The sequence below is a fragment of the Manis javanica genome, chromosome 4, assembly GCF_040802235.1.
Source record: "Manis javanica isolate MJ-LG chromosome 4, MJ_LKY, whole genome shotgun sequence".
In the NCBI taxonomy this organism is placed as follows: domain Eukaryota; kingdom Metazoa; phylum Chordata; class Mammalia; order Pholidota; family Manidae; genus Manis; species Manis javanica.
Genome location: NC_133159.1, coordinates 114,965,819 through 114,976,813, shown reverse-complemented (window position 1 = coordinate 114,976,813; position 10,995 = coordinate 114,965,819). Strand labels below are relative to the sequence as shown.

General features: G+C 49.2%; 1 long non-coding RNA gene across 1 annotated transcript; it reads right to left on the bottom strand.

The window, feature by feature from the left end:
• Window positions 1-7,236: 7,236 nt before the first annotated feature.
• Window positions 7,237-10,373, bottom strand: LOC140848733 (uncharacterized). Its single transcript, XR_012129846.1, has 3 exons — window positions 10,221-10,373; window positions 9,318-9,409; window positions 7,237-7,466 (listed from the first exon to the last, which is right to left on the bottom strand). It is a non-coding gene; the product is annotated as an uncharacterized lncRNA (long non-coding RNA).
• Between the last annotated feature and the right edge of the window lie 622 nt (window positions 10,374-10,995).

Below are 10,995 nucleotides of genomic sequence, written 5' to 3'. Positions count from 1 at the left end.
TAGGGTGACTAGAATGCAGGGTGTATCGCAGTTGGGAGGCAGTGAGTTGAAAAGACTGCCATTACACCAAAAGAAGTGTCCCAGTTGTGTAAAAGTCTTAGAGCCGGAGGTAGGGGTGTAGATAGAGAGGCAGTGAAGTGCGCTGGAGGGGGGTGGAGTTGGGCCTACACAGTGGTGGATGGTGAGATTATCTGCATATTCTGGTTCCCATAGGGGTATGTCTGCCAGGGGGCGGAGGGGTGTCCTTCTGCATGGAAGGAGTAGTTGGAAATATTAAGGGGCACAGCGGCCAGCAGTGGGCGCTGCAGTGATGCACACAAGAAACAATTGGCAGTGTTGGTGGTGTAGTTGGGAAAGATGGTAGTGTCTTGAATGAGCTGTAACCAAGAGTAGGAGGAATAAGAAGGTGAAGAGGCGCCATCAAGAGTTTGGATAATGACTTTTTTGGAATGTCTGATATCTGATGCAACTTGAGAGATCTGGGAGTGAGAGGGAACATACTCTCGAGAGATATGAAGGGTACCGTGGGGGCTCAAGGACCACCCATAGTAAACTGAGGCTGTGACTCCGGCGGCCCATCGAGAGTCCCAGGGATCTGCGATTGAAAAGGAGAATGAGCCGTTGGGATATTTCATGAAACGGTTGGAGGAGTAATACTGTGGGTACTGGAAGTTACCCATGTAGTGAATGGCGCAAGACCAGTAGGGACATCCCCCGTAGGTGTCTTGCCATCACCTGCAATAGGCTTGTCTTTGGACATAGAGGAAGCAGAGGTAGGGAGAATAAAAGTAGCTGTTAGTGAACACTTCGGTGGAGGGAGGAAAGGGGAGGTATAAAGGCTCAGAGCAGCCTTTCAGAGGGCAGTCTGATGTGGCAATGAGGGCAGTAACTTTTGTTTGATGCTGTGTGTAAGTCTGTCTGACTTTGAATTGCCATACAAAGGAGGCTGTGGTGGCGGGGAAGACAATAGGAATGAGGGAAAAAAGCGAGAGAGCAGTAAAGGAAGAAAAAGTCATGATTCAGGTATGGATGGCAAAGGGAGTGAACGGGAGATGCGGAGTTTCAAGGGATCAGAGGGATGAGGCGTGGTAGAGTAGACAGCGTCTTGGGCTGTATCCAAAGGACTCTGGATTGTGACTGATGGGTCTTGGGTGTCCAGAGAAGGTGGGTCCTGGGTATTTGGTTTCAACCTGGAGATATGAATCCAAGGGGTGACAGAGTTATCAGGCAGTGAGAGCTTGGCGGCCGAGGGGGTGCAGAGAATAACTGGGTGTGGACCTTCCCATTTCGGGGTGAGAGAGGGCCGATCCTCTGGCGGCTTATAAAACACTAGTTGGCCGGGCTGTAAGACAGGAGGATTTTGGGAGGTGGATGGATCAGGAAGGAGACAATCCTGATATTTCCACAATTCAGTGCGGAGGAGAGAGAGTAGTGGAAGGGCGCCTCCACATATTGGGAGGAATTGGTCCTTTGTGGGAAGGGAGCCCCGGGGGTAGAATCAGGTGGCCATACATGATCTCAAAGGGCAACAAGAAGGAAGTTTTCTTTGGGAGGGCCCGAATGCAGAGTAGAGCTAAGGGAAGTAAGCGAACCTAGTCAAGGTGTAGTTCTAGAGATAGTTTGGTCAGGATGTCCTTTAGAGTCCTATTGGCTCTTTCTACTTTTCCCAAAGCTTGTGGTCGATAAGGACAATGTAAATGCCAGGGGAGTGAGAGCGACTTGGAGAGGTTCTGAATAATTTGGGCAGTGAACTCAGGGCCGTTACCTGATTGGAGGGAAGTGGGCATCCCGAACCTAGGAAAGATCTGGGTGAGGAGGATAGAGGCAACCGCGGATGCTCGTTTGTTAGTGGTGGGGAAAGCTTCGACCCATCCTGAATATGTATCTACTAACACGAGTAGGTATCTGGTACGCCGTACAGGGGGCATGTTAGTGAAGTCTATTTGCCAATCTGCGGCGGGGACATTACCCCTTGCTTGATGAGCTGGGAAGGGTCGGGCCTTGAGGGGGGTATTAGGGTTAGTGCGTTGGCAGATAGTGCACCTGCAGGTGATTTGGTTAAGTAGGGTTTTGTCTTCAGGAGAGAGAGAAAAAAAAGATTGTAAAAAATGGATCAAGGATTGGGGGCTGGGATGGAACAGATCATGTAAGAGGCGGAAGAGAGACTCTTTGTCCTGGGAACAGAGGGTGTCTTGTGATAAGGCTAAAACCGCAAGGGCAGATGGATTGTTGTCTGGTGTGTCTTCTGATAGGGCAACTGACCGGGCTACTCTGTCGGCTTTGTTGTTACCTCTTGCAATGGGGGAGTCATCCTTTTGATGTGATTTGCAGTGGACTATGCCTAGTTGGTGTGGGAGTTGTGAAGCCTCTAGAAGTTTAGTAATTAAGGCTGAATTAGTTATGGAATTTCCTTTTGTGATGAGGAGGGCTCATTCTTTCCATACTGTCGCGTGAGACAAGAGAATGTGGAATACGTACTTGGAGTCAGTGTACAATGTGAGAGACGTGTCCTGGGCCAGAGTGCAAGCTCTGGTGGCTGCAATGAGTTCGGCCTGTTGATTGGTTGTACCAGGAGGTAGGGCTCGTGCCTCAATGACATCTTTGAGGGAGACTACTGCATATCCTACGTAGTGGGTGCCGTCATGTTTAAAGGAGGACCCATCAGTAAACCAGATGAGGTCGGAGTGTGAGAGGGCTCCTTCGGAGATCGTGGAGTGGCACAGAAGGAAGTTGTGAAGGGCTTCTAGGCAATCATGCGAGGGAGTATGAGGAGAGTAGGGTAGAGGAAGAAGAGTGGCCGGATTCAGGGGCTGGCAGGGAAGGAAAGAAATGTCTGGATTTTGGAGGAAAGAGGACAGTAAGGTCAGGAGTCTGGAGGGAGAGAGAGTCTGTAAACTTTTGTAGGTTAAGAGATCTTTTAGGTGATGTGGGAGCAGAATGGTAAGGGGCACTCCGAATGTTAGTTTATGAGCTTCTTTCTGCAACAGCTGCCCAGCGGCTAATGCCTGTAGGCAGGGAGCCCATGCCCGAACTGTGGGGTCTAATTGCTTGGAGAGATAAGCTACTGGGGCAAAGGATGGGCCATAATATTGGCCTAGGACTTCTAGAGCTTGATGGGACCTCTCATGAATTTATAATGAGAAGGGTTTCGACAAATCAGGGAGATGGAGAGGTGGAGCTTCCACAAGGGCTTGACGGAGCTTAATGAAGGAGTGTTGGGATGAGGAGGATAATGGTTCTTCAGGGGGGCCCTTGCTGAGGTCGTATAGGGGTCTTGCCAACAGGGAGAAGTTAGGGATCCATGCTCTAAAATACCCAGCCAGGCCTAGAAAGGAAAGGATTTCTGTCTTGGTTTTGAGAACGGGCAGGTCAGAGAGGAGTCACTTTCTGTCTAAGGTAATGGACTTTCTTTGTTGAGACAGAAGGAATCCAAGGTAAGTGACAGAAGGGGAAGAGATCTGAGCTTTGACAGGGGATACCTGGTAACCTCTGGAAGGTAGAAGGTTAAGTAGAGAGGCAGTGTCAAGTTGAGACTGTTCCCACGAGGGACTGCAGAGTAGAAGATCGTCTACATATTGTAATAAAGTGGACTCAGAGTGATCATGATGAAACTGTTTGAGGTCCTGAGCTAGGACTTGTCCAAAAATATGGGGACTATCTCAGAAGCCTTGTGGCAAAACTGTCCAAGTAAGTTGTTTAGAATGTCTCGTGCATGGGTCCGTCCAGGTGAAGGTGAAAAAATCTTGGGAGGAGGGGTCCAGAGGGATAGAAAAAGATGCGTCCTTGAGATCTAGGACTGAGAAGTGGGATGCCAAGGCAGGGATCTGTGATAAAAGGGTGTATGGATTTGGAACTAAGGGATGGATAGAGACAACGGCCATGTTGATGAGGCGAAGGTCTTGGAAAAGGTGGAAAGATCCGTTGGTTTTTTTAACAGCTAATATGGGGGTATTAAATGGGGAGTGAGTGGGTCTGAGGTAATTTTTGTTTAAGAGATCTTGGATGATGGGTTGGAGGCCTATGAGGGCTGAAGTGGTTAGGGGGTATTGGGCCTGACAGATATACCAAGAGGGGTCACGTAATTTGATAGAGGCAGGAGGACATAGGGCCACGGAGGGGCTTGTAATGTCCCAAACTTTGGGATTTACAGGGTGTATGAGGGTGGAACCGGAGCTTTCATTGGGTAGAGGGGGGTTGTCGGCTATGAGGGCCATCAGAAAGGGAGTACTGGGGGCTCTGGGAGTGGATATAGTTATGGAAACATGGAGGAGAGAAAGGATGTCCTGTCCTAGTAAAGGGATGGGACAATGGGGCATAACCAGGAAGGAGTGGGAGAAAGGTATGGGATTGTCTTGGATTGTACATAAAAGGGGGGGTGGTTAATGGGAAAATCTATTTACCTCCTACCCTGACTATAGGAGTAATGGTAGGCATGGTAGGGCCCCGGTATTCTCACAAGACTGAGAAGGTGTCTCCTGTATCTAGGAGGAAGGAGATGGGGGCGACCGTCTACTGTTAAAGTAACCCTGGGCTCCTGTTTGGTGATGGAAATGGTCGGGTGAGAAGCCCCCGGGCCCTGTCAATCTTCTTCTGCCAGCCCCACTACGGCGGGCTTAGGATGGGGGTTGTTTGTCCAGCCTCCCCTTCAGGTGGTTGGGCCATCAGACCCCCTGTGGTCCATTTTGTGGCATCTGGGGCATGGGGTGGTAGGAGATCTGGGGAAGGGGCATGCCCTTGACCAATGTCCCTCTTTTCTGCACTTGAAACAAGCTCCTGTGGGGGGCTTGTTTGTAGAGGGGCGCCCAGGTTGTGGTTTTATCAGCTGGGCCAACATTTGGAAATTGGCCTGATCAGCCTTTTGTTTACGGCGTTCTTTCTCCTCCTCCCGGTTATGGAAGACTTTAAAGGCCACTGTTAGGATCTCAGTCTGTGGGGTAGCGGGGCCCTGTTCTAACTTTTTGAGTTTAGCTTTAATGTCAGGGTAGCTTTGAGCTAGGAAGTATGTCATAAGGACATGTCTTCCTTCGGGTGTTTCTGGGTCCAGGCTGGTATACTGTAATAGGGCTTGAGTGAGTCTGTCTAAGAACTCGGAGGGGGTTTCATCTCTCTTTTGAATTATGTTTTGGAGCTTTTGAAAATTGACTACTTTACGAGCTGCCTTTTTCAGACCTGCTATTAAGCAGGAGGCAAAAATATCTCAAGAGTGGAGACCCACGGCGGTGTTATAATCCCAGTGTGGGTCTTGTTCGGGGACAGCAGTGGGGCCAGGGGGATAGGTGGGGTCAGTCCTGTGGGTTTCAGTAGTGTCCGTTTGGGCAAAGTCCCAAACTCGTCTATGCTCTTCAGGGAGGAGAGTATTGGCCAGGAGCATGAAAATGTCATGATGTGTGAGGCTGTAAGACTGGAGGGTCCATTGAAACTCCCTGATGTATGTCGTGGGATCAGTGGAAAGGGAACCTAGGCGTTTCTCTAGTTGGGCTAAATCTCCTAAGGAGAAAGGGACATGAACATGCATGATGCCTTCGGATCCTGCTACCTCCCGGAGGGGGGCGATAATTTTGGGAGGCCCTCAGGACCGAGTCTGAGGGGGCAAAGATGGAGGAGGCTCCTGGAACTTAATTAGAGGGAGGCTGAAAGGCTCAGGCTCGATCTGCAGGAGGGGGGGAGGTGAGGGGGATGGAGGAGGAGAGGGTGAGGTGGGGGAGGAGATGGTGGTGGAGGGAGGAGAGGAGGGGGAAGGGAGAGGATGGGAGGCTTCTGCGGAGGTGAATGTGGATGCAGCAGCAGCAGCGGTGGTAGAGGAAGGGGAGGGGCTGTTGTAGGAGAAGAGGGGGAAGGGAGAGGACAGGAGGCTTCTGTGGGAGTGGGGGCAGTGGCGGTGGTGGAGGGTGTAGGGGTTGTAGGAGCGGGAGGGGCCGAAGGGGGATAGCCTATGGCGGAGGCTCCTCAGCTGGGTCAAAGGTAATTGAAGAGGGACTGGGAGTGTGGGGAGGGGAGGGAGACAGCTTGCAGGCTAGGAGAACTTGGGGAGGGGAGCAGGTGGTGCAGAGGCTGGGGTTTTGAGCTAGGAGGCAAAAAGCTTCGATATAGGGAATCTCCTTCCATTTTTTCAGGCACTGGCAGTAGTTGAAAAGATTGCGAGTGATGTTAGGATCAAGAGTTCCCCCTGTGGGCCATTGGTTGTTATTGTCTAGGGGGTATGTCGGCCAATCTTGGGATCAATATTTACGGAGAAGTTTTGGTTTTATATCAGGCGTCAGGTAGAGGGTAGCCAGATGCTTAAACAGGCATTCAAGAGGTGAACTTTCAGGGAGGGATGAGGAGGCTCCCATGGCTAAAGGACAGAGAAGGAGACAAACAGGGGAAGATGAACGGAGATCCTCAGACTGGAAGCAGACTGCAAGGAGACAAAGGGCATCCCCGATGACCCTTGGTGGTCTGCGGAAACTCGTATACGAGTCGGAATTTCTTAGGAAGTGTGGGTCGTCACCCAGACTTCTCTAAGAAAGCAGAGTGCCGGAGTCATGAGGTACCTAGTACTAGGAATTTTCGGCAGAACGGATCTTGGCGGACGGAACAGAAGGAGGAGGGGGGATAAAAGGGAGCATTCTCATCCTCAAAGGAGTCACCTCGTTTATGGCTGTTGGAGGAGGGTCCTGAGGGTCCGCTGCAGCCGTGATGGCCTGAGGTGGGGAGAGTTCCCTCCTCATCCCAGAGCGTCAGGGCCTTGCCAGACAATCACGGTGAATGGCACTGCAATAGCTTGGGGGTGAGTGGCCCACCCTGGGGAAATCTTGCTTAAAAAGTTTCAGCACTGATGAAAGGGACAGTGAGTGCATTTATGACTGTCGGAGGAGGGGCCTGAGGGTCCACCGCAGCCGTGAAGGCCTGAGGCAGGGATTTATGGCTCTTGGAGGAGGGGCCTGAGGGTCTGCCGCAGCCGTGAATGCCTGAGGTGGGGAGAGTTCCCTCCTCGTCCCCGAGCATCAGGGCCTTGCCAGATGATCACGGTCAATGGCACTGCGATAGCTCAGGGAAGAGTGGTCCACTCTGGGGGGGAAAACTTACCTAAAGTCCAGAGAAGAGTGGTGAGTGTGATGAGCCAGCGCCAGAAAAGGAGGACGAGGGCAAGTTGCTGCTGGTGTCAGGGGGAAGACGGGGCCCAGTTGGGGTGTCCTGTCTCCCGGGTTTCGGCACCAATGAAAGGAAAGGAGCGACACACAGCAGCAATTCACTGGAGGAATCCACTTTATTAGGGAAAGGTGCTGAGTTATATAGGAAGGGGCATGAGGTGATTGTGGTGTTACTTCTACGGGGCTGGTGGCTATTGGCTAGGTGCTGGGATTGGGAGGGGGCGAGAGGTGATTGGGCTTCAGGTGGCGCCAGCGGGAACCGAGGACCCCCCCAAAGAGAAGCCAGAAGTTCGCCATCTTACTGGTGGGGGCCCTTCAGAATGTTTGAGTGTTCTGCAGATAAAGAAGGGTTTCTCAGCACAAACCATCACTTTATTGTATCAATTACATCATGACAATGTAAAATTTACCTTATCCTGCTAAAAGACGCAGTTTATTTTATTGGTAACTATGTGCTATTTTCCCTTCTCTAATCATAATCTGCAACCTAGGCAAAAGACTACTTTGGTAAGCAATCTCAACTATAAACAACCCAAGCAAACAGACAACAGTCCAGCCCACCTTGAGGGTAGGGCGGGTGGTCTTACAAGTCTGCACTCCTAACCCTTTAACCTCAATTCTGAAAAATCCTTGTTAGGAAAGAGTATAAAACCTAAATGGGATTTATTCCCACTAGGATGTTTAAACATTTTAGCAGTAAGGTATTAACAAAGGGCCACGTGGTAGAAGCTGCTTGGGCTGAGAGTGGGGGTGGGGGAATTGATAAGGGCCTGGCAATACCTGTTTGAGTTTTTTTAAACCTACCAATAATATTAAGACAAATGTAAAGGAAAGATATAACTGGCTTAGGCAACGTCTGGGAAAGAATGTGAACCCTGTAGTACTCAACCAATGAGGTACCAGGGGAGGGTCTCGCATACTAGGAGATAAATTATTGGCACCAAACTCCCCAGGTGTGCCTGCCCACCAGACACCCCATCTTCCAAGACCGTCATTAAATCCTAGCTCCGCTGTTCTCTGGCTCCCATGTCCACTTACTGAATTTGGATCGGTGAGTGTGTTTCTCACATCCTCAACCGCGCATAAAACCCTTAGACAATGAGCCAACCACGGATTCTCTTGTCCCCTCCTAGCGTGAGCCGTGAGCTCTGTCCTCTCACTTTATCTCTAAATAAAAAAATTAAAGCCTGTACCTTGCTTTCCTACCTTGAGTATTTGTAAAGCTCATTCTTCGGCTTCGTGAACAAGAACCCCAGCATCACAACAACCCTAGCCACCTCTTGCAGCCAATGAGAAACCACCAGAACCTCAAACTTGTTCTCTAACTTTTGTTTAACACAAATCTCCCCAATTTCCTCCTAAAACCTAATAAAAGCCAACCTTCCCTTTGTCGCTTCAGACTTGCCTATGGTTTGCTTGTCCCGAATTGCAATTCCCCTGCTTTTCCTGAGTAAATTCATTTTGCTAGTAAAATAACTGGATGTTTTATTTTTAAGGTTGACATAGGAAATGAAAAAAGTAAAATCTAAAATGGATGAATTCACCTCTTGCTTTTATTTCCTGTGTGCTTTACTGGTGAGCTAATTCTGCCTGCTTAAACTTCTCTGCCCTCAAGTCCTAGTACAAATCTCTTCTGTTTCATGATGCCCACTCCACCACCACCACCAACCCCTTGAACTGCTGACTGCAGGAAATCTCCAATCCAAGTGCTAATTCTTCTGGAAGAACAGGCCAAGACTCATTCTGTTGATTCTCTCCTGTTGCAGGTCCCAGAAGAATACCAACACAAATTGATTGAAACATACAAAAAGGTGTTTAAAAAAATGCCTAAAATGGAGACATTTGCCCCTCAAAGAGCAAATCAAGACTTAACAGTTTCAACTATCCCAGGAATATGATCTTTTAGTTTTCCGGATCAATGCCATAGACAATTTGCATAATAAAAACCCTATCTTTCCCTTGCTCTCCTAAAGAAGGTGACCTGGGCTGAAACAATCCCTTCTTTTCTCTTGCTAATAACTTCTTACCCCACCGTCCTTCCTATAAAAACCTTCCATTTCGTTCAACTACTCGGAGTATCTCTCTACTTGCTAAGTGGCATGCTGCCCACTTCATGAGTCACTTAATAAGGGAAGATCTTCAAATTTACTCAATTGGATTTTGTTTTATAACAAGGAAACTTACCACAGAGTTGTGAAAAGTAGGAAAGGGAAACCTCACGAAAATTGAGTCAGGAGGCCAGCAGGGGGCGCACTCACCATCAATTGCAGACCTAACTGAAGAGAGAGACCTCGCAAGTGGGTATGTTTAGAAACTACTTTCCTATCCCAGCAGGAGGAAGGTTGGGCTGTTGCCTCCTCCCCAGGCAACAGTCCAGCCAGTGAGAGACTGTCACAACTTATGTCAGTTATTTAACCAGCAAAAATGGTTTTTTTCGGGAATAGCAAATAATTGCTGTAGCTCTGGGAGGAGGGGCTCCCTGCCCAAGGCAAGAACGTTGTGAATCTGATAAGACCCATTAAGGGAAGGGCAAGAAGTTGGGAATTACAGAATTTACTCTCAGGGCTGAGACTCCCCTTGCTTGCCCTCAGCCGGGACCCCTTCTCTCATGGCTTCCAAGATTCCCCTCGCTGGCTGTGCTCCTCTGCCACACTCCCACACCTGGAGGAGCTCTGTGGTTGGGTCCGGCTGGGGCTTCTGACCAATCACATACCAGGAATGAACGGGAGGAGAGAATAGGTGTTTCTTCTCCATCCCTACCCTGGACTTGCAGTCCCGTGAGTGACCAGCCGCTCTGCCCCCAGTAAACCATCCCACAGATGTGCAAACAAGATACTTACTAAGGCCAGGCGGGATTCCCACTCAGAAAGTTCCTTTTTTCCCCACCATTGGGATTCAGGACAAGCAAGTTACAGGAAAACCATAGGCAAGTCAGGAGAACAAAGGAGAGGGAAGCTCTTTTATAAAGGAAAGAGCAGAGTTGGGAGGGCTGTTATAAACAAAAAGTCCACTGGAATAAACTGGGAGTTAGAAGTATAGTGGTTTCTCGTTAGCTGGGCTGTTGCCTGGGGAGGAGAAGATACATACCTTCCATCCTCCTGCTGGAGTAATAAAGCAGTAGCTAAGGCAATAACTGCTGCTCACGATAGCCCTGCATTCCTGCTGGGTCTGCAATTGAGGAGTAGTGATGGTGCTTGAGAGTGCCCTCGGCTGGCCTCCACCCCATGTCAATGAGGTTTCCTTTTCTTAATTTTCAGTTATGAATGCTTCTTCCTCCTGTAAGTCCTCAAAGTGATTCTTTGGATGCTGAAAGGGCTTGGCTGGTTGGCTGGATTTTTTCTTCCCCAAAAGCATTAATTAAACTGCTTCCTTATTGCTCAGCCCAGCTCATACCAGAAGCCCACACTGGCTGGGTGTTGTAGTTTGCAGAGTGGCCAGAGATGGAGATGGAGAGATGAGAACTCAGTCTCCAGGCTTTATGTTTTGTTTTTTATTTTAACTTTTCGGAGAAGTATAAAATACATATGGAACAGTGCATAAGGGTTCCGTTCAATGAATCCTCACAGATTGAACAAACCATCTCAAGAGCATCCATCAACATCCATCTCAAGAGACAGAGTATGATCAATACCTCAAGAGTCCCCCTCCTGCCCTCGTCCCACTACTCCTCTCCTCCCCCCACTAAGATAACCGCTATCCTAACATTGTGCCACTGATTCACCCTTCTGGTTTTGTCATTTACATTCATGGAACCTCAGTTTGTGCTCCATTGGGGGCTTTTTCACAACGTTCCTTTGTGAGATTCAACCATGCTGTCACGTGTAGTTGTTATTTTTGAATGAACCTGGTTTATTCTCATAGT